This window comes from Mytilus trossulus, chromosome 2 (genome assembly GCF_036588685.1).
Source record: "Mytilus trossulus isolate FHL-02 chromosome 2, PNRI_Mtr1.1.1.hap1, whole genome shotgun sequence".
Taxonomy (NCBI): domain Eukaryota; kingdom Metazoa; phylum Mollusca; class Bivalvia; order Mytilida; family Mytilidae; genus Mytilus; species Mytilus trossulus.
In genome coordinates, this window is record NC_086374.1 from 54,696,771 (window position 1) to 54,707,970 (window position 11,200).

General features: G+C 30.2%; 1 protein-coding gene across 1 annotated transcript in view; it reads right to left on the reverse strand.

Moving 5' to 3' along the window:
• Positions 1 to 10,300, reverse strand: part of LOC134707595 (uncharacterized) — a 30,928-nt gene extending 20,628 nt beyond the window's left edge. The window contains exon 1 of the mRNA XM_063567504.1: positions 10,204 to 10,300. The gene's annotated coding sequence lies outside the window, so the exon portion shown is untranslated. The remainder of the gene's footprint in view (positions 1 to 10,203) is intronic.
• Positions 10,301 to 11,200: the final 900 nt, after the last annotated feature.

Below are 11,200 nucleotides of genomic sequence, written 5' to 3' on the forward strand. Positions count from 1 at the left end.
ATACAAATCATTTCACTCATGTCAGTTTAACCTGTAAATAGTAATCAAAGGTAACAGGATTATAATTTAATACGTCAGACGTGCGTTTCGTCTACATAAGACTCATCGGTGACGCTTAGATCAAAATAGTTATAAAGCCAAACAAGTACAAAGTAGAAGAACATACTCTTGTGAACATGTGGCTTAATTACAAACTGATGTAAGCAGAAAGGGATGGATTTGGAAACTAACAAAAACCACGCAAACTGGTATAAAAAGTAGCTAGGTAAACAACGTTATGTCTGGAAGAAGATGTTTTGTATAATTTATATTGGTTGGATTCTGCCAAGTCGTTTTTGAAGCAGTGCCGAATTTACTCGGACGACGAAACCAGACGACAAAAATGGTACATACATGTCACTCTTAGACTAGCTGAACACTGCCACATGACTACTCGTATATCAAATTAATAAATCTAATTGAAAATGTGTCTTAGTCAAATCCAGTTATAAGGTTCATCTGTTGTAAAATATTATGATCTGGTTTAATTAGCTTTATAGATGATATACAGTTAACATATACGTACTATTTTTGTATTTCAGGCATCAAAATCATTTTAACACAATTATCCGTGACCAAACTAATTTAGCAATAAACGTGACAATTTATAAATTAATAAGCGAACAAAACCTTGAGCAAAAGTTCAAAAATTTAATATCGAAATTAGAAGTAGATTTTTAAAACTAGTTTTATGCATCATTTCACAACTAAATGCGATATGAACCCTGGCTTCATACAAAGTGGTATGAATTCAAAGATGATTTAATAGATATAATTGCCTTGACTGTTACCTGCTGGCTGTTCAAATGCTAAATTTTTAACAAGAGGTGAGTTTAATTCAACATCACAAATGTAGGGGTTTATTGTGGAAGTGATTTTATTGTTCTAAAAACAGATATATGTAAACCCTTTCTGCTGATATACATTAAACGAACTGTACGTGTTTACACAGCCATCAAAAGTTTGTGTCACAGTGAGCATGTCATCTTTAAATCATTCTAATTATTAGAGAAACACATTGCATCGAAGATTCGCATGCATGCAATACGAAATGACTCGTCTCTCGAGAGTTATTTTTGAAAATTTTATTAGTTTGACATTTTAGAATCTAAATGGCTTGTCTAGAGTATAGACTAATCATATCATGCTCAATGCATTGCTGGAATTTTTATATCATTTTTGGCATGTGGACTATTTGAATAAAGCTATATTGATTATCATTTTGCTACTTATATTTTCATTAGTTCATATTTTTAATTAAGATTCTAATACTCTTCAACTGTGTACTTTATTTGGCCTTTTTAACCTCTTTAGATTCGAGCGTCACTGATGAGCCTTTTGTAGACGAAACGCGTGTCTGGCGAAAATACAAAATTTAATCCTAGTATCTATGATGAGTTTATTTACTATAATTATGAAAATATGCCCACATTTTAAAGGTGTTTTCCTAATCCATCAAACACTTATCAAAGTAACAAAATATTAATAGTGACTGTTTTGACAAAATTCAACGAACCAGACAAATAATCTGATATTTTAAAGTTTTCCTACATGCTCTCTTTTAATTGTCATTGATTCCATTTTTTTTTAATTTCTAATTAGATTAACATAATAATTATTACAAACAATCAAATAAATAGTTTAGGTCATGAATTTATATAGTTATCATTTATTTATATCATGAAATTGATTTACTAGTTTGTCGTTATGAACTGATCAATACAAAGTATTTAAAATATATGTAGATATCTTGATTTGAATAATGTATGTTTAGCATTATCACATGTTCCACATACTTACATAACTTGAAACACATCTTTACGTCAAACCCTGGGTAATGGACTACATTTTCATTGTATTTCTTTTGAAATATATAATTGCAAAGAAAACATATAGATTTATTAAAATTTGAAAACAGTCGTGTTGGACATAGTTTGATCCAGTAAAAAAACATTTTATTATCATTTCTCATTTCAAACAGAGGACAGTCCATAAAGGAGAGACCAAATCTACCAAAGGGACTTTTAAAACTCATATATCGAAAATAAACTTACAACGCCATGGCAACAAAAGAAAAGACAAACAGACAAACAACATTACACAAAGCAAAACAAAGAAAATACTGAGCAACACGAATATATTTGGAGTTATTTCATGTGCTTCTGTAGGGTATCCATATTCAGGAGTCAATTTCGCAAAAGAAGCTTACGACTAAGATTTCTCGTCGTGACTTCATGACTTAAAATAAATCTTAATCGTAAGGATTTTTTTTGTGAAATCGACTCATGCTATACATGTGGCACCTGTCGTTTTGTTCATGTTAGTACACAACAGGTAAATATTATAATTTGGTAGGTCGCTATATCAGTACATGGACAACAATCTCATATTCCTGGCTTGGTTTGGAATTTTTCATAAAATCATTATGAGTAAAACTTTGTTTCATAACTAGCTAAATCTCAAACGTGCATGACAGTTGTATAAATTCCGTTTTATTTGACAAAATTGTATGAGCAACCCCAACAAACATTATTGGTTAACGTGGCAATAATTAGAACTCAGCAAGTACAATTTATGTTAACATACATCTTACAAACAATGTATTCCCAGTCTGAATTGATAATCATTAAACATGCTAGAAGTTCAGTACAAAGTCATAATTCACAGTCTGAGTAAAAGTTTAGCCTGTACAATGCCAAAATTAAGCAACAGTAGTATACCGGTGTTCAATGGTCATAATTTGTTATATTAAAAAAAAAGGTAACAATCAAAACCGAGGGAACATTAACTATAAGAGTAAAACAACGGAACACAGAAGCACTGAACTACACTATAGGTATCAGAAGGATGTGGAACCAAAAGTATTAATGAATGTGAAGCAATTCCTATTTGATTTTATATATATAATGTTTTGGATGTTACGCGTCCCCTGATTGGCTGACGTTGTTTTGTTAATCAGCTCATATACATAATTTTGTAATGTGACTGCGACGTCATCAACTTTTTTTCATTGTCTTCACCGGTTTAAAATGGAATTCATAATTAAATTACAAGAAATGACTGTAATATTTTTTCTGTCTATTTGAAATAATGATGCACGCTTAAAAATAATCCGTAAACATATTGTTATACTCCACCTACCCATTGAATTTAGGGGTCAATCTTAATTATAATGTCTGTACAAACAACCAAACAAAGTTGGCAAGCAAGGCATTTAAACTATTGGTTCGCATGCTTTATTATTTAACTGTAAATGGTTAGAAGCATGCCAAATTGAACATATAACTATCAAAGTAAGAAGATATGATATGATTGCCAATGTGACAACTCTCCACAAGAAACCAAATGACACAGAAATAAACAACAATATGTTATCGTACGGCGCTCAAAATGCCGCATTGTTAGCTATAAAAGGTCTTCATGACAAATGTAAAGCAAATTTTCAAGTTGAGTTTTTTTGATTTTAGACATTTGACAACAATATGTATATGTCATGTATCCGGCTATCCAATGTTTAACCATGCAAATGTTAGGGTTAAACATAATATGCTGCAATAAATTAAGATATCACACGATGAAGAATACAATTTGTGACTGTAAATTGTCGATATATGAAGATTTATCAAATATTATTGTTTTCCTTGAACCTAAGACGCCTTTACACAATTTAAAAAAAAGGTATTATGCAATACGTACTTCCAGATATATCTACTCCTTTGATATTCGGGTTTTATTCATAATTGAAAGAAAATAACACACAAGGGAAGAGGATTGCAATGCCTCATTTGATATATTTGAAGAGATTATTGACAACAAACATAGTTCATATACTGTGCCGCAAACAGACAATGTTAATGACGGCTCGATTAAATGAGAGCACACTGCCTGGCCCAGGTCAGTTAAACTCCGTTGTTTGGTTTTTCTAAAATCATTTAGTAATTTAGAGCAAAGAATAAGGGTTTTGATGAAAAAAATGTTTTGTTCAACAAACTATTCATTATTGACACTAGTGAAAAATAAATAAATTCATCAGTGCGAATAATAAAAACTGTTTGAGTAAGGATTTGTCAAAGAACGTCTCGTCCTTTGTCTCTGAAGTCGATCGGAAATTATCAGAAAACAATAGAATAATAGTCACGGTCTACTTCACAAATAATATAAGTCTTGATGGTAGGATTGTATGTGCAGAAGGTTATGTATCATGCATTTACTGTATGTGTCTTCGTACTATTAAGTTCTGTTTAGATGTATGACTCTTAACCTTGCTCGGTATTTGTACATCCAGCCATCCGGTTTTTATTTTCGTTGTGTCCAGAAGCTCATTTCGGATTCATGAGGTTTTATAGTGTTATTTTCATCTTGCTTATCCTTGTATTTATAATTTCATTAATGTGTAGAATACTATGAACTAAAAAAAATATTTTGTAGAAAATATTTGCATTCTCCATTAAACTGTAAAACTGACCAACAGATTATTTTCATTTGCCAGCTGTATATATAATTATATATGGCAACTTTTGTTCAGTTTTTTTTTTTTTTTTTTTTTTAAATTGTTTAACATCTGACAGCGGTATACTACTTGTTTGTGTTTGTTCACCCCTAATGTTATTGTTTTAGTATTTACATTGTATCATATATCAAGTTTATTCACTTAATATGTTCACTTGTGTTAATATGTCTCTTGATTGAGTTAAGCCATTGTAATCAATATATATAGTGTGTCTTTCTATGTTGTGATGTTACACTATTGTTTGTAATAATAGTAAAAGTCGGTACCTTAAAACCCGCTGCATTTGTTTTCAGTTGTCATAAGTTAGGAGTCTGATGTTCAGTAGTTGTCGTTTGTTGATTTGGTTCATAAGTGTTTTTAGTTTCTCCTTTTTTATATAAATTATACCGTTGGTTTTCCCCTTTGAATTGTTTTACACATGTCATCGTAATTTTTTGGGTCCTTTATAGCTTTCTGTTCGGTGTGAGCCAAGGCTTCGCGTACTTTGATCTATAATGGTGAACTTTTACACATTTTGACTTGGATGGAGGGTAGTCTCATTGCTACTCATACCAAATCTTCTTTTATCTAGTATGGCATTATATTACATGTCTTAATTAACTGTTTGCGGTATCAACTACAAAAAGTTCTATTGTGTGCATCCTTGTCAAATGTATTTGCTTGCTTGTTAGATTTTTGTAATTGTTGTATTGTATGTCTGTGATGCTTCCATAGTTTGGGCTGCTTGGTCTCAATTATTGTCATATTAATGTCCATTCAGGATGTTCATCAAAAGGCATCAATATAACAGAACTATAAACAACTGTCATACAAGTGGGAGGTTTAGACTTGATTTAAGGATGTACTAAGGTGAGGTTTTGGAACAAGTGTCAAATGTTCAAAATCCTAGCTGTTTTCCCTACCGAGCAAGGTAGCATGTTTTGCACCTAAGGTCATTTTACAAAATTTAAGTAGATTCTTAATTTTCTTTATTTTGTAATTCAAATAACTAGAAAAAGAGCTCCATGGCCTATCATTATTTTTAAACTATTCTTATCCTCAACTAATACTCTTCCAACTTAAAGAGTCAAATTTGATTTCTTAATTAATTAAATTTTTCCTAAGATCACCTATGTACAACCTCAACACAATATATACGAATTCATTAATACGAGAAGTTTTCCAATCGGTTGATATCGTCTTACGGTTGATTTTGTCCGGTTGATGGACTCCCCCCTATGGAAATAACATTGAAGTTTAGTATTTTGTTTCATGAATTCATTATGTGTCTTCAATTTCGGAGTTTAAAAAGAATAATTAAGGTTACTTTGTCATCATTGACAAGGAATTGAACCATATAAGATATAAATAATGATTTTTGGGACAAAACAATGCTGAGAAGTTGACAATAATTTAGTTGTTGGGACTAAAAAAAAACTGTAATAAAAGTGGAAGGATTGGTACCATGTTTATCTTAAGTACGCTTACATGTTTTTCACCAATTTCAAGTGTTCTTTTCTGTGGTATAGAAAATAATTTGTTTTTTAAAATACATCATACCGTTATCATACAGTAAATTGTTTTTCCTAAAAAGATTTTTGTTGTCTTTTTTTGTTTTGTAAGTCGACTTTCAAAGGTACGGGTTGAAGATTTTCGACACTGTTTTTGATGGTGTTTTTTTAAAATATCCCCTGATATGGATTTTCGTTTGGCTCTTTCTTATTGTGTGTATAATTCATAAGTTTGCACGTGTTTTTATTGACCTCGTAGATATATATATATCCTAACATTTATCATTACTAAAAAACTATCAAAAATTGATCATATACTTTAAATATATATTATAGAATAGTTTATCAATTACTAGGGCCAAATGGGTTCACCGACAGGAATTCTATTTAAAAAGGTATTTCACGCCCATCCATTAGCAAGACTTCCGTCATTTAAAACTTTTCCAGATGCACAGGTTTGTCTGTACTCAGAGTAAATTTTGAGGTGAAAATACGGCCATTTTAGGCATAGAGTCCACATGAACCTTAATGTAACCTATAGGTTATTATTATTCTTACGTACACCAGTACATTTGAAAATAAAATGAATTTTTAATATGTTTCTGATACGTGCTTTCATTTGTTGCATATGTTAGAAATTGAAATCTTTGAAACCATTAAAACAGGTATTTTAATTAAGGTAGATTTAATTTAATTAAGCCCTTCTGTAGCCATTTTTGTACGAATTTTTCGAACTTCAATTGTATCAAAACTACAGATATAATGAATAATAGAGATAGAACATTTAGTACATATACCAAGAGGAAACTTGATGGAAAGAATAATTATTTACCGTTTCATTACATTTACTAGAAAAAGAGTACTTTGTGGCAAATAAACTAAGATTTTTATAGAAAATCTACAGCCTTTAATACAGAAATTTTCGTTATAAAATTTTGAACATAGATTACTCAATTGCTTTTCTATGATGTGCTAGTGTTCGTTTTAATCAAAATGTTCCAAACAACCTGTAAATTCCAAAATACCTCGTGCAAAATCACTAAATTCGAGTGCACCCTCAAAGATGTACTTGATTTGGTCCATATTTTTATTTGTTTAAACCAATAACTACATTAATAAACTTGTTTTGAGGGAATCAATGCTAGAACTGCATGCAATAATACTTTCTCTATCATTTTTAAAATTGCAAAATATGAAAGTACACGGATAAAGGCTGTTGATTTTCTACAAAATTTCTATATGTTTAGAATTGAATCAACAAAAGGGTACATAATCCTTAAATCAAAGTAAGGATAAGGTGGTGCACAAAAAGAAAAGAAAAAGGAAGCTTACTTATAGAACATATAGACAAAGCAGAAAAACATGATATAAAAGCGTAAACGTTTTCGTTCAAAATTAAATGTTTCTGTTGTTTAATACGTTTATCATGAATGCTCCAGATAAATTGACCATTTGTTTATAAACTGGACACATGAAGTATTCCTATATACTTCTGATTAACACTACGATAAGTATATTTAAAGAATACCTGTATCAATTAATTCAGGAATATGCCAGTTACTTTCCATTCGTTTGATGTGTTTGAGATATTGATTTTGACATTTGATTATGGACTTTCCGTTTTGAATTTTCCTCAGAGTTCAGTATTTTTGTCGTTGTACTTTTTTGTATGACGGTCTTGTGTTGAGTTTACAAAATAAAGAGTTATGAATCAATTATACTCCGGCAGAAAAACGGGCAAAAACAAAACTGGAGGATAATATCGGAAAAACAAATTACACAAGACTGAGAATTATGGTTTGCTAACATATTAAGAATGAAGAGTAATGGACAAAATTTATAAAAGATGAAGAATAATGGACAAAATTTATAAAGAATAGAGAGCAGATTGTTTGAAAAATTAGAATATACAGAATTAAATGAACTTCCCTCAAACTTATCTATGTCCTTCTTAATTGTGTTTCATTTCATATCGGTTCGACTCATGATTTTCGTTTCAAAAAGAAAATTTCAAATAAACCCAAGCACTTATTTTGTCAATCCAAACGGAATTGAACATTTCTAACATATATATGTTAAAAGAATGCAAGGTTCCTACCTATATATATAATAGTTGGAATTTCCATTTAGTCAACTTATGTTTCAGTACTCAAAAATGCTAGTGCTAAATTGCACTGACTATAGCTCTATTTCATAATGTTTAATACAACCATGTTTTACCATTAATCTTTTTCTCTCCGAAAATATAATTACAATAGAAGTTTTTTAAAACCTTTTATGAAGATATTTACAAACACAACATATGAAAAATATTCATCGTCGAAAACGTTTGGATATTTTCAAAAATATAGGAAATCATTTGCATGCATTTAAACATGATAAAGACTAAAATTGTTTAATTTTATGTCACTTAACGCACATCATATAAAAAAGAAGATTTGATATGATTGCCAATGAGACAACTCTCCACAAAACAACAACAAAAATTAACAACTATAGGACACCATACGGCCTTCAACAATGAGATACCGCACAGTCAGCTATAAAAGACCCCGAAATAACAATGTAAATCAATTCAAACGAGAAAAATAACGGCCTTATTTATATACAAATAATAAATCATGTCTGTATGTTAAGTATTCGCATTGTTGAAGGTCAGTTTGTAAAAGCTGTTGCACAACATGCATAAATTGAAAAGAAACAAATATGCACAAAGATTGCATAACTATATGACCTGATTTATATGCAGAATGTGTAAAGTTGTAACGGCAGTCATTGTATATTTTACATGTCTGACGAAAAATGTATGATTTCAATGTTTGTGAATAACATTTGTTTTTAAACATTCAGAGCATATTATAACGTTTGCAATGTACGCCTTTGGAAATACAATTGTCGGATCCTCTTTCCTTTTTGACAAGGTTAATTGCACTCGCAATTTCTTTTAATCTTTTAACCTGAAGGTTAACTTTAACCACAGTATAAATATAGTATATCTAGAAATTACCATTACAGAAATGTACGTTTGTCAAAAACAACTATCATTTTTACTTTCATGTTGACATTTCTAAATTCGTCTGGCATAAATACAAAATTTAATCCTGGTATCTATGATGAGTTTATTTTCCGCAAAATTGACATTTCTCACTGTCAAGGTGACATTTCTTGGTATATTTTTTTTTTAGCTCTAACATGACATTTCTCGGTTCCAAAATGATATGTCTCAGTAAAAACTTTGAACTGACAATTGCCAAGTTTAAGTTTGGGAAGTGAGAAATATCAAGTGATTGTTAGTTGGAAGTGGCAAATGTCAACTTGGAAGTGAGAAATGTCAGGTTGTTAGACTTCGTGAGAAATGTCAGGTTGTTAGACTTTATGAGAAATGTCAGGTTTTTAGACTTTGTGAGAAATGTTAACTTTGAACTGTCAAGCTAGCAATCAGATACATAACCAACAGAATGTCAACACCAGTCTTTCCGTACAAGAAAGACGAAGACATGCGTAAAACAACATACAAAATCATTACAAACTTGAAGCATTTATGTAGCAAGCAATAGTAACAACTTAAAGTTCGTCAACATGAACTCCAAGGTGTTTATGAGTTTTAAACATATACCCTACAATACTTGTTACATACAACTACCAAAACACCAAATAATTTGACCCCCTACTTGTTTCGCCCTTATCTATACGCAAAGTTTGTGGCGAAGTATCAACCAGCAGGTGGCCAGTTTAAAGAACAAACTATAACACAAAAATGTCAATTATTGGATAATATCGAGTGCTTGTAAATAAGCAAATAAGTATATAATTGCCAAACTTTCATTTATAACCATTTACAAAAAAAGTAAAATGCTGGTAATAAACTTTCTATTTTAAAATAAACAATTGTGCTTGTTTGTGTATAAGAGGTGAAACAGATAATCTGTATAGATTTCAAGATACTGCGTGACGACCTCTTTCCGTTTTCAAGCATAAGTCGTTAAGAAATTATGATAATAAAAATAACGATAGCTATCTCTCACTAAAACAAGATAGCTTTAATAATTTGCAGCACGATAGCTATTAGCAAGTGTAGGTGAAAGGCTAAATATATGTTATCTGGAAAAAATAATGCATGAAAAGGTTATCAATAATCAACATGTAATAAAATTATATATTTACCTGTGAACAGGTGAGATATGTGTTTCGACTGATGACAAATGTTAGTATTGTCGATTTCACGCTGTGTATATCTTATTAAAATAAATCGATTGTTTTATTGTTAAACGGTAGAAGTACGTTTGTATATTTATATAAATATGAACGTGTCATTTGCTATGTGGTTTTATAAATCTATCCTCCGGATCAATATCAACTCGTGTATCATAACTATTGGCCATTCTTCGCTTGTAGCATTTTAAACCTAATCTATAATTTATAAAATCTTTGTCAACAGAATAAGTCGAAGATGTATCGAGGGGTTTACTTATCATTCAAATGCTTCAAAACTTTAATAATGCCTTGCAAATTTGAATGTTAAAACCTATAAAACAATTTTCTAAATTATAGATTTAACTGATAAATTATAGATAAAAATGAAACATTAAAAATATAATTGACATTTGCTTATCGAATAGATTGTAATACCATTACTGAAATAGAATTTCATATAATGCGTATACTTCAATATCAAGGATTTGTACAGCGCTCACTACACAAATCCCTGTCAGAATCGAGTATTATTTTCTAATTTAAAAGCTTAGAAGTTCATTGTCAATATAACTCCTAAATATCTAATTGATTTCAGTAAATATGTTTTAAAATAAGAATACAATCCATTATTTTAAGGTTTTACACATATGTATTGAATTTATTTATAAATCACGATATGTGTTGAAGGTCCAAAACAAAAGAAGTCGTTGAATTGGTTTTTTTTTGTACCATAAAAAAAATGTTTTTCGTTTTTAGTTGGTCTTAATTGTTATAAAAAGCTTGAAATAAAACATTTACACGGAATGTATAAAGTCCTGCTTTTTCTTCTTCTTTTTTTTTTTTTGGGGGGGGGGGGGGGGGGGGTCTGGGTTTTTTTTTTTTTAAAGAAAGTGTGAATAAGAAGAAAAAAACATTCTTAAACTGATTTTTTTCTAGCTTGTAACTTGTAAATTAAAATAAATCCAAA